Genomic DNA, 13,421 nt, shown 5'->3' on the forward strand with positions numbered 1-13,421 from the left:
GTGAATTGGTAAGTGTTAGAATTTTCTATTTTTAATCTTTGGGTTTTAAAAGCACAGTAGAATGCAGCAAACACACCAGAATCTAATCCTGGCTTTGCGGCTTGCTGTTTGTGAGCTATTCGACTTCGATAGATCACTTAATCGCTCCAAGCCTCAGCTGCAATGACATCCAATTCACAGAGTTGTGGTGAAGAATCAATGTGACAATATATGTAACTGAATCTAGCAACATAGGGGGCATGCATTATATGACCAATAAAAAATTTTAAAGGTCATGGTGAGATGGCAGCTGGCAAAAGGGAACAACCTGGGGACAATTCAGAAGCAAAGGAACCGATGCATTTATCACTAGTCTGTATCTCTAAGGGAAAGGAAGATACACTTTCTTTCATTTTTTATTGAATATAACACAAATACAGAAAAGTGAACAAATCATCACATGGCTCAGTGAATTACCCCAAGTAATCACACTCATGTGATCACCTCCAGGATAAGAAATGGAACATGCCCAGCAACACAGAGCCCTCTTGGCTTCCCCTCCCCATCATTCTCCCTTCAGTCCTCCCCAATGATAACCACTTGCTTGATGTTTAAACCAATGGACTGGGTTTTGCCCATTTTCTATAAATGAAACTTGGCCCCTATCTCAGACCATATACAAAACATAAAGCATCTGGTAGACCCTAGGGTAAAAAACAAACAAACGAACAAACACATTAAAAAAAAAACAAATTAAAAAGTAAAAAAAAAAAAAAAAAACCCATAAAGCATCTAAAAAAGTATGGATGACTCTTACAAGCATCATTTTCTGTTGGGAGGAAGCTATTCAGGGAAGAATATCATTTACATAAAGTTTAGTCTTTTGAGCAACAAATTCTTAATGTAGCCATATTTATCCATCTTTTCCCTTACAGTAATACTTTGTGTCTTAAGACTTCCCGTCAATTAGTCTATGATAAAGAAGAAGAGACTATATAGTAGGGGGAAAAAAGAGTGTCTTCAATAAATGGTCTTGGAAAAATTGGACAGCTACATGCAAATGATTGAATTTGGACCCCCATCTTACACTATCTACAAAAATAAATTCAAAATGGATGAAAGACTTGAATGTAAGACCTGAAACCATAAAACTCCTTAAAGAAAGCATAGCCACTAAGTTCTTTGACATCTGTCTTGGTGATGATTTTTTTTTTTAATTTCCAAAATAAAAAATCAACAAGTGGAACTACATCAAACTAAAAAGTTTCTGCACAGCAAAGGAGATCTTCAACAAAATGAAAAGACAACCTACTTAATGGGACAAGATATTTGCAAGTCATATCTGATAAGGGGTTAGTATCCCAAATATATAAAGAACTCTTAAAACTCAATTCATTCCATTAAAATAGCAAAACAACAATCTGATTTAAAAATGGGCAGAAGAACCAAATAGACATTTTTCCAAAGAAGACACCCAGATGGCCAACAGACACATGAAAAAATGTTCAACAACCCTAATCATCAGGGAAATGCCAATCAAAATCACAATGAGGTATCACCTCACACCTGTTAGAATGGCTATCATCAAAAAGGCAAGAAATAACAGGTGTTGGCTAACATGTGGAGGAAAGGGAAAGACCTCATGCACTGGTGGTGGGAACGTTAACTGGTGCAGCCACTATGGACCCAGTTTCGAGGTTCCTCAAAAAGTCAAGAGTAGAACTACCACGTGATCCAGGAATTCCACTTCTGGGTATTTATCCAAAAACAAAAACAAAAACACTAGCTCCAAAAGATATCTCCACCCCCATGTTCATTGCAGCATTATTTACAATAGCCAAGATATGGAGACAACTTAAGTACTTATTGATGGATGAATAAAGAAGAAAGATGTGGTAGATACATATAGAATGGACTATCACTCAGCCATAAATAAGAACAAGATTTTACCATTTGCAACATCGTGGATGGACCTTGAAGACATTATGCTAAGTGAAATAAGTCAGATAAAGACAAATACCATATAGTTTCTCTTACATGTGGAATCTAAAACAAACAAAAAAATCAAAACAAAACAAAATAAAACAAACAAAAAAGCCAAGCTCCTAAGTACAGAGAACAGATGTTGGTTGCTGGAAGACAGGGGGAGTTGGGTGGGCAAAATGGGTGAAGGGGGGTCAAAAGGTACAAACTTCCAGTTATAAAATAAGTAAGTCATGGGATGTAATGTACAGCATAGTGACTATAATTAATAACATATTGTATAATTGGAAGTTGCTAAGAGAGTAAAGCTTAAAAGTTTACATCACAAGAAAAAAAATAACTGTATGGTGACTGATGGTAACTTGACTTATTGCAGTGATCTCTTTGCAGTGTATATACAAATATGAAATCATTACACTGCACACTTGAAATTAACATGTTAATTATGCTTCAATAATAAAACAATCAATAATAAATAAAAATAAAAAACTTAATTTTTTGCTTGTTGTTAGAAGGATACAATTGATTTTTGTATATTGGTATCCAATAACTTGGCTAACTAAATCACTAATTAAATTTAATAATTTATGTGTAGGGGCACCTGGGTGGCACAGCGGTTAAGCATCTGCCTTTGGCTCAGGGCGTGGTCCCGGCGTTATGGGATCGAGCCCCACATCAGGCTCCTCTGCTGTGAGCCTGCTTCTTCCTCTCCCACTCCCCCTGCTTGTGTTCCCTCTCTCACTGGCTGTCTCTCTCTCTGTCGAATAAATAAATAAAATCTTTAAAAATAATAATAATTTATGTGTAGATTCTTTTGGATGGTCTAGGTACATCACCAAATTGTGAATAGGAGAGGTTTTTATCCTTGTGTTTCTATTCTTATACTTGTTTTCTTTATCTTGCTTATCAAATTGGCTAGGACATTTTTGTCTCATTCTCAGTTCCAGAGGGAACGCTTTTAACATTTAATCATGCTTGTGTAAGATTATTTATAGGTGCATTTTATTAGATTCAAGCAGTTTTAATTATATTTGCCGGAAGTTCTAATCATGGATATATATTGAATTTTTGGCAAGTTCTTTTTAGGCATTTCTCTAGAAAGTGATGTTTTCCCCTTCATTCTGTTAATGTGACGAATTTCACTTTTTTTTTCAAACGTTAAACCATTCTTTCTTTCTTTGTTCCAAACATGATGGATTCATTTTTTTGTTAAGATTTTATTTATTTATTTGAGAAAGAGAGGGAGAGGGAGCACAAGCAGGGGGAGGGGCAGAGGGAGAAGCAGGCTCCCCACTCAGCAGGGAGCCCGACGCTGGGCTCCATCCCAGGACCCTGGATCATGACCTGAGCCGAAGGCAGATGCTTAGCCAACTGAGCCACCCAGGCGTCCCCGTGGTGGATTTATTTTATTTTACTCTGCTGTAAAACCAAAGATTCCATTACAGCACAGAGACCATTATATTTCTAAAGGTCTTGAAAAAGTGGCGTGGCACATGCAAGACGTGAGTACAAACTGGAGGACTGGGTCATTTCCTTTGTCACAGGACCTACACTGTCACTGAGGCACGCATGTAAACCAACACTGCAGCGCCGGACTGAAATGCACCGCAAACACGACAACTTCCAGGCATGCCTTAAGGCGCCCACCTTAGGACGGACTTTCAGTCTGCAGACTTCAGTGTGGGAAACGTTACCATTTTTTGGAAGAGTAAAAAGTTCACACTTCTGAAATCGCACAGAAGAATTTTAAGGCCAAAACACCGTGGGTTCATTTCTTTTCACCTCCAGGGACAAAACTGATGCTTTACTCAAAACCACATGAAGCTTCTTAGTTCCAACCCCACCCCAAACTTTTGACCTCCTGCACTGATGTTCTTTCCATCAGTTAAAGCTGATGGGGCCAGTCTGACTCCTGGTTGAAGGGTTGGAGTATAACCTAGTCCAATCTGCTCTAGCAGATAAAGGAGAACTACAAGCCAGTGTGTAGTTAGCAGCCACATCAAAACAGGCGCTAGTGGCACCTGTGCGAGCAAGGCTCACTGGTGTTTCAATCTTCTCATTTTAACCCCCTCGTAGATACAACCTCCAAGCTCAGTGTCATCATTTACTTGAGGGTGCAGCTGGACCTCAGCAGCCTCGTAACCCAGGGCAAAATTATTCTGTGACTGTTTGGATTTGGCTCTGTCAAAACTCATCTGAGAGCCAGCAAGCCAACCTTCAAAGGCTAATACAGCCCACTCATAAATGGCCGGTCCAGAAAAATCTATATCGGCACTGCTGTCAAGACAGAAACAATCTTATTTATAGGGGACTTCAGTTTCCCACTCTTCTTTCCTGTGTTCAGCACAAATAGGGTATCAGGAGTCAGTTTCAACCCTTCAACAAACTTATTCTACAAAGATATTTCTGCCCCGAGGGTGCTGTCTCTTTCATTTTTGGTTGAAAATAAGTCCCTAGTTATAGGTCTTATATTTGGTCTCTAGGGTGTCTTGACGCTTTCCCTGTATCTGTGTAAGCATGACCAGAAGTAAAAAATTCCACTCCGCTACAAGATTGGGTTCTCAGATCTACTGACAATACCAAACCCAAATCCTCTGTTGAAGACATCCTTGGCAACCATTTCTAGCTCAAAGTCAGCATGTTACACGTATCTCCAGCCAGAGGGCCTATCTCCATTTTGCTAGGGCAACCCAAATGTTAAACCATTCTTGCCTTCTGGAATAGGCCATTTTGGTCACACTGTATTCACCAGACATTGCTGGATTTGTTTTGCTAATAGTTGGTTTGATTGTTTTTTTTTACATTTATGTAAAACATCATGTTACACTGGCTTATTATTTTCCTTCTTTATAATGTTCTTGCCAGGTTTTGGTATCAAGGTAACACTGGCCTCAGAAGACAAAATGGAAAGCGTCTCACTTTTTCTATTCTCTGGAAAAGTTTATGTACAATTGGCATTATTTTTTTCTCAAATATTTGGTAAAACTCATCAGTGAAGTCATCTGGATTTGTTTTTTTTAATGGAAATTTTAAAATTATGCACTCCATTTCTTTCATTGTTACAGGATTGTAGAGATTTTCTTGTGTCCATTTAGTTAAACTGTGCTTTTCTAGAAAATTGTCCATTGGTAAAAAAAAAAAAAAAAAAAAAAAAAAAAAAATTCTAGTTATTCAAGTAGGATTGGTTTTAATATCCTCATAATATTTTAAATACTTGTAGGATCCATAACAGTGTCCCCTCTTCCATTCTTGACATGGGTTATTTTTATCTTTTTTTTTTTCCTCCCTTCATCTCCCTAGGGAATTAGGACTTTATTAGTCTTTTCAAAGAACCAACTTCTAGTTTTGTTGAGCTTCTCTATTCTATATTTATTTTATATTGCCATTCAGTTCTCTTGTCTTTATGATTCCCTCTCTTCCACTTTGAGTTTGATATTTTCCCAACTTATTGAGGTAGGTGCTTAGATCACTGCCTTTTCAGTTCTTCTTCTTTTCTGTTGTATGTGTTGTAAGGGTATAAATTTTTCTCTAAGTACGGCTTTAGCTGCAGCTGATATGCTTTGCAATATTTTCATTATCATTCCAGTAAAATGTTTTCTAATTTCCATTGTTATTTCTTCATTGGTTTATGGGTTATTTAAAGGATAATTCTTTCTTTTCTTTTTTTCCCCTTTTAGTTAGAGAGAAAGCAAGCATGGGGGCTAGGGGCAGAGAGAGAGGGAGAGAGAGAATCTTAAGCAGGCTCTATGCCCAGTGCAGAGCCCAATGTGAGGCTTGAACTCATGACCCTGAGATCATGACCTGAACTGAAATCAAGAGTCGGTTGCTTAACCAACTGAGACACCCAGGCGCCCCTTAAAGGATAATTCTTAATTTCCATACCTGGAGGGATCTTCAAATGATCTTTTAATAATTTATTTCTAATGTGATTCCACTACTGACAGACAACAAACTGTATGATTTCAATTCTTTGTTTTTTATTGAGATTTGATTTAAACCTGGCATGTGGTAATTTTTATAAATATTCTAAGTATAATTTTAAAAATGAAATCTATAGCGTTAGGCGAAATATTCTTTATATATCAATTAGGTCAGATTTGTTCATTGTGAAGTTCAAATCTGTTTTTTTGGTCTCTTTAATGAAAAAGGTATGTGAAATTTCACACTATGATTGTAGATTTATCTATTTCCTCCTGTAGTTACGTTGATTTTTGCCTTACACATTTTGAGGCTATTTTATTAAGTGCATGCAGTCTTAGAATCATTATATATTTCTGGTAAGTTAAACTATTACAAAATAGTCTATCTCTACCAATTATTTTTTTCCTAAAAGTCCACTTTTTCTGATATTAATATAATAACCCTTGCTTTTTTTGGTTAATGTTTACATGGTACATCTCTTTCTTATTCCCTTACTTTCAACATTTCTGTGTCCTTATCTTTGTGATGTGTTTCTTGTAAGCAGCGTATAGTTGTTTTCTTAATCCAGATCTACCATCTTACCATTTGCTTTCAGTTGTCCCACCGATTCTTTTTTTTCTTACTTTTAAATCGCTTGTTTCTCAAACTGAGGACCTCAGAGGGGAGGGGGGTGGGGGAATGGGTAGGCCGGTGATGGGTAGTAAGGAGGGCACGTATTGCATGGTGCACTGGGTGTTATACACAACTAATGAATCATCGAGCTTTACATCGGAAACCGGGGATGTACTGTATGGTGACTAACATAATATAATAAAAAATCATTAAAAAAAATAAATAAGTAAATCGATTGTTTCTGTTATTTCATTTTCCCATTTATTTTGGTATTAATACATTATTTTACTATTCCTTTAGTAGTTACCCTAGATATTATTACATACACTCTTTTTGAAAAAATTAACATCAAGTACAAATTTTATCTCTTCCTGGACAGTGCTAGGACCTTGCAGCACTTTAACTGTATATACCTTCTTACCCAACTTAGATACTATTTTTTCCATATGTTTGTCCATTTAATTAACTTTATTAAGATGGAATTGACGCTCCATAAAATGTTCCTATTTTAAGCATACGGTTTGATGAGCTCTGACAAATGTTTACACCCGTGTAACCATCATGATATAGAACATTTACTTCACCCTGAAAAGTCATCACATGCTCAGGCAATTACTGACCTGATTTTTGTTATTATAGGTTTGTTTTGTAGTCTTTTGTGTTTGACTTCTTTAAGATCATCATGTTTTGAGATTCATTCAAGCTCTTCCAGATAGCACTAATTCAGTATTATGTATACATGAATGATATTCTATTGTTAATAGTCCACAATTTGTTTATACATTCATCATTTGATGGATATTGGAATTGCTAGGTCACATAGAAGTATACATTTAATTTTTTATAAGAAACTACCAAATTGTTTTCCAAAGTGGTTTTGCCATGTATTTAGATTTTTATATATTTCAACCCCATTAAATTCTGTTACCATGATTGCAATCATCAATATTTATTTATATTTCCCTTCCTGTGTATCTTTTATTTTTCTCTTCATTCTTTTTTGCATCTCTGAGATGCTATCTGGAATCATTTTCCTTCTGCTTGAAGAACATCTTTCACTCTTATCATTAGTGTAGCTCTGTTGATGAATTCTCTTTTTGTTTGTCCGAATGTCACATTTTTGAAGGCCACTTTGGCTTTTATTATTTCTATTGGAAAATAAGCTGTCAGTCTTATAGTTCTACATTGAAGGTAATTTTCTTCTTTCATAAGCTACTTTTAAGACCTTTTCCCCCCTTCATTTACAGCATTTGTACTGTGGTGTGCTTAGGTGTGTTTTTATAGCTCCCTTCTCGGTTCTATAGTGCTTCTTGAATCTGTAGTTTGATATCATCCATCCATTTTAGAAAATTCTCAATTGTTATTTTGGAAAATACCAATACTGTCCAATTCTCTTCTTTCTTCTTCTTCTGGAGAGCAATTATGCATAACAGAAAAGTTTTCACTGTGTCTTTTTTTTTTTTAAAGATTTTATTTATTTATTCGACAGAGATAGAGACAGCCAGCGAGAGAGGTAACACAAGCAGGGGGAGTGGGAGAGGAAGAAGCAGGCTCATAGCGGAGGAGCCTGATGTGGGGCTCGATCCCAGAACGCCGGGATCACGCCCTGAGCCGAAGGCAGACACTTAACCGCTGTGCCACTCAGGCGCCCCTCACTGTATCTTTTATGTTTCTTAGTCCTTTTCTGCATTTATTATTCCTTTGTTTCTCTGTGCTTTTATTTTGGATATTTATTTCTGATCTTTCAGTTCTCTAATTCTCTCTCCAGCTGTTAAACCCATTATCAAATTTTTCTGTTCTGGAAGTTTCATTTTTAAAATAATTTCCATTTTTCTGCCAAAATTCTCAATTATGTCTTTTATTTCTGTAAACGTATTAGGTACAGTTAGGCCCGTGTCCGATTATCTGGATGCCTGTAAGTCTGTTTTTGTCGTGTTTCCCACCTTGGTTATCTATCACAGTAACTTGTCTCTTCATAGTCTTGACTATTTTAAAACAAATATTGGATACTGGATATGAAAAACTGTAGAGAAAAATTGAAGTTTAGGATGATAGTCTCTTTCAGTAGAGAGGATTTATGTTTTTCTTCTTGTTAATAGGTAAGGGTTCAAGCTATCCCAGATAACCTGAGTTCAATCAAGGCTTGGGATTACTTGAAGCTGCTTTAGTTCCTTTGCGATTATTTATAGCTCACAGCTAGTCCCCAGGTGCAGCTGTGTAGCTTATCCGAAGCTTAGAGGGGTACTTGGATCCTCCTTTTTGGTAGTCTCTGACTCCAGGTTTTTCTCCTTAACTTCATGAATTTGTCACCCTCTGTTGAACTTCTCAGCTTCTCGTCCACCTCTTCTGGAAGCTCCAGAGAGCCGAATGCAATGCCATCTCCCTGTGTTTCCTTCTTTTCTAAGATCTTGGCTCCCTGATTCTTCACTGACTTAATTCCCTGATGCCTTCAAACATTTTAAAAATATAATTGTTCAGCTTTTCTAGTTCTTAGCAAAAGCATTAATCTGAATTACTTAGATTACCCACAATCAGAAGGGGAACTCCCAGACAAAAATCTTTAAGTATAAATGAAAGGAATCAGAGTGAAGAAAAAGGCAGGCTACAAAATATTAGAAATCCTGTGCGTATGAACATACCTATGAAGAACATAAACAGTACAAGTGAAACATACCTATAGTCTCCCAGTAATCTTCAATACCTCTGTTATCTTCTATAAACTATCTTCTATATATTTTATCTCCTGTATTTTCTACCCTATGACTAATCACCTCCTTACTTTGGTACATTTGCCTGGGAAATGTAACGAAATTTGTTATATAAACCCCAATTTTCAATTATTAGTGAGAATATAGAAGAAATTGAGAGAGGGAAAAATAAATGATATATATTGCAGTTACTTAGGTAATAAAACAAGATTATAAGATGCAAATGGTCAATCAATTATTAGGGACAAAACAATTGCCATTCAAAAATGAATTGATAAGATGATTTGAGAAGAGTAGAGATTTAAAATATAAAAATGAGGATAACTCTATGGTTGCTGTTAACGTTGGGGAATAAAAGCCAAACTAAGAGCAAACTAGTATTAATAAAACAAAAGCATAGTAGCATTTGAAAAAAGAAAGAAATCTTCAAAGAAGTTTTATCACCAACAAAAATAATAGAAAACGAAGTGGTGGGAAAATAGAAATTAAGGAAATAAAATTCCTTAAACAGAAAACTCCTTCAAATATCAATTCTTGTTGAAAAATCCATTTTCCAGAGTTAATCTATTATTTTCTGCCTCAATGGTTACAATGCATGTCATATATTCCAAGAATTTTTGTTACTTTAGGACTTTATCATCAGTTTTTTAGGATTAGCGCTTGGAACGTAGTCTTTATTGAACAGATGGAAATGTCAAATGTGTATGGGACTAGGAGGAACCTACACAGACCCAGTTGATCCCGAACAATGCTTTTGGAATAAATTCCTGGTATGTTTCGTTTTTCCTATATTGGCTTCTTTTTCTTAAAAATCTGCTTACAAAAGGATTCCAGTGAAGTGGTTAAGCAATGACTTTAAAGGAAAGTACAACTTCTAGAGTGTAGCAAGTTAGTGCCACTGTTCCAAGTCAAAAGCTGCATCTATAAATGCAGGAGAGGAAAGGAAACAGAATTATTGAGGATGAAGGATGAGAAGCAGTTCAACAAATATTTTAGCTTGAAGTCATTTCTTGTTTATTAGGACAAGAAAAGTGTACTGAATGAGGTTGAAACCCGAACTAGCCAACCAAGGCTAGGACCTAAGAGCTTCATGATTAGTTTACTCGAGAATGAAAGAGAGCACCAAGTACAGCACTGCAGGTGCTCAACCTTGGTACATTCTAGAAGTCATCATGGAGGATATAACGCTAGAGGGACATGAGAACGTTCAGCTCTTTTAGCCTTGCTTTTGTAACTGAAGAACAACGTGATAATACGGAGAGTATATTAGGGAACATAAATAGTAATGCCGAACACAGATCTGGTGTTCGAAAACTGAAAACTGGGTCCAGAAAGACTTCACACAAGCCATCAAAATATAAGGTCAGAATATGAGTAAAAATGAAAAGATCGCACTCTCAGAATAGGATATATTTCTCTTAATCTGAACTTCTGACTCAGGATGTTTCCTCTATGGATTTCTTTTCACCTGCTGTTATGAAAAGGTTTGATGAAACCATCCACTGTACTGCCTCAGAAATTCTCGTTTTTGAGTTATCCTAAGTTTTCTTCAGTTGTTTTGAAGAACAGTATGCAATCCTCAAACAAATGAAATAATAGCTTTTTTTTTAATAATTTATTTGAGAGAGAGAGAGAGAGAGCCCAAGCAGAGGGAACTGCAGAGGGAGAGGGGGAAGCAGGTTCCCCACTGAGCAGGGACCTGTGGACTTGATCCCTGGACCCTGGGATCATGACCTGAGCTGAAGGCAGATGCTGAACTGACTAAGCCACACCCAGGTGCCCCAAAGAAATTAATTGCTTTAATTTGCTTTAATTACAAAATAAATATATACCAGAAGGGATTTAAAGAGATCACGTGGAGTGTTACAAAACAAAATAACCCAAGAGTCCATCCATCTAAAAAGTGTGGTAATCATATGCATTATCTAGAGTGTCTCTGAAAACACTATATGGTTTCCATACACGTGTCTTAAAGCGACCGGAAGCTACAACATATGAAAAATCCAATGAACTGAGCAAAAAGCCCTTGCCTCAAGGATACAGAATCAAAACAATTGCTGGATTTATGCTTTTTGCTTTTCATCACATTGAGTCATGTGCCACTTGTAAAACTATCATCTCTCAAGCTCTGACTTACCTCCTGTGCTCTGCTCTGTAACACTGGGGCTGGGACTCTACCCACAATTTTCTTGTGCCAGCTGGCTCCCTCTTGGAGTGCCAGGGAGGAGCACTGGAGGAAACTAGGAGGCAGGAGGAAGGAAAGGGACCTTCTCCTTCCTGTAGCTTCCTGTTCAGGTCAGCACCAGAAGCCCTGCTTCGTCCCCCCTGAAGCTGCACTTTGTTCCAGAGGGAGCGGTTTGCAGTCCTCCTAACCTTTGGAGCCCCTGCCTCATTGTCCCCTCAGAGAGGCCACCACTAGCAGCTGGTGTCTTGTCCTCAGAGCTGTAGGTTTCTGCTTTGTGGGCCTTTTCTTTAAGCTTCTAAATTTCCAACATGCCAACATCTTCCCTTTGTTGGAACCCTAGCGGGGCTCACTGCATCCTGTAGTTGCTAATTCAGTCTATAAAACGTGATACCTTAGTGTTCTATTTGTGCCTTGTCGCTTACTTTGATGGGCAGAATAATGGTCCCCCTCAAGACATCCACCGCCTATGAATATGTTACCTCACATGGCCAAAGGAATTTAGCAGGTAAGGATCCTGAGATGGGAAGATTATCCTGGATTATCTGCATGGGCCCAGTGTCATCACAAGGGTCCTTACGAGAGGGAGGCAGGGGGTCTGAGTCAGAAAAGTGGGTGTGATACACAAAAATAAACTCCAAATGGATGAAAGACCTCGATGTGAGACAGGAATCCATCAAAATTCTAGAGGAGAACATAGGCAGCAACCTCTACGACATCGGCCAAAGCAACCTTTTTCATGACACATCCCCAAAGGCAAGAGAAACAAAAGATAAAATGAATTTATGGGACTTCATCAAGATAAAAAGCTTCTGCACAGCCAAGGAAACAGTAAAAAAAACTAAGAGGTAGCCCATGGAATGGGAGAATATATTTGCAAATAACACTACAGATAAAGGACTGGTATCCAAGATCTACAAAGAACTTCTCAAACTCAATACACGAGAAACAAATAAATTAAAAAATGGGCAGAAGATATGAACAGACACTTTTCCAATGATGACATACAAATGGCTAACAGACACATGAAAAAAATGTTCAAAATCATTAGCCATCAGGGAAATTCAAATCAAAACCACACTGAGATACCACCTTACGCCAGTTAGAATGGCAAAAGTAGACAAGGCAAGAGACAACAATTGTTGGAGAGGATGTGGAGAAAGGGGATCCCTCCTACATTGTTGGTGGGAATGCAAGTTGGTACAGCCACTCTGGAAAACCGTGTGGAGGTCCCTTAAAAAGTTAAAAATTGAGCTACCCTATGATCCAGCCATTGCACTACTGGGTGTTTACCCCAAAGATACAGACGTAGTGAAGGGAAGGGCCATATGCACCCCAATGTTCATAGCAGCAATGTCCACAATAGCTAAATCGTGGAAGGAGCCGAGATGCCCTTCAACAGATGACTGGATTAAGAAGTTGTGGTCCATATATACAATGGAATATTACTCAGCTATCAGAAAGAACGAGTTCTCAACATTTGCTACAACATGGACGGCACTGGAGGAGATAATGCTAAGTGAAATAAGTCAAGCAGAGAAAGACAACTATCATATGATTTCTCTCATCTATGGAACATAAGAACTAGGATGATCAGTAGGGGAAGAAAGGGATAAAGAAAGGGGGGGTAATCAGAAGGGGGAATGAAACATGAGAGACTATGGACTATGAGAAACAAACTGGGGGCCTCAGAGGGGAGAGGGGTGGGGGAATGGGATAGACTGGTGATGGGTAGTAAGGAGGGCACGTATTGCATGGTGCACTGGGTGTTATACGTAACTAATGAATCATCGAGCCTTACATCGGAAACCGGGGATGTACTGTATGGTAACTAACATAATATAATAAAAAATCATAAAAAAAGAAAAGAAAAGAAAAGTGGGTGTGACAATGGACGCAGAGGTTGCAGTGATTGGAAGGCCACTGAGACAAGAAATGCAGGTGGTCTCTGGAAGCAGGAAGAGGCAGGCAGGCATAAATATGCTGGATCCTCCAAAAGGAACACAATTCAGCTGACACCTTGATTTTAGCCCAAT

At 37.7% G+C, this 13,421-nt stretch overlaps 1 protein-coding gene and 1 pseudogene across 13 annotated transcripts in view; both read right to left on the reverse strand.

The window, feature by feature from the left end:
- Positions 1 to 13,421, reverse strand: part of ACSL1 (acyl-CoA synthetase long chain family member 1) — a 291,625-nt gene that overhangs the window by 102,259 nt on the left and 175,945 nt on the right. The gene's annotated exons all lie outside the window — the stretch shown is intronic.
- On the reverse strand, positions 2,492 to 4,942 carry LOC113262266 (voltage-dependent anion-selective channel protein 3-like; annotated as a pseudogene).

The sequence above is a fragment of the Ursus arctos genome, unplaced genomic scaffold (assembly GCF_023065955.2).
Source record: "Ursus arctos isolate Adak ecotype North America unplaced genomic scaffold, UrsArc2.0 scaffold_27, whole genome shotgun sequence".
NCBI lineage: Eukaryota > Metazoa > Chordata > Mammalia > Carnivora > Ursidae > Ursus > Ursus arctos.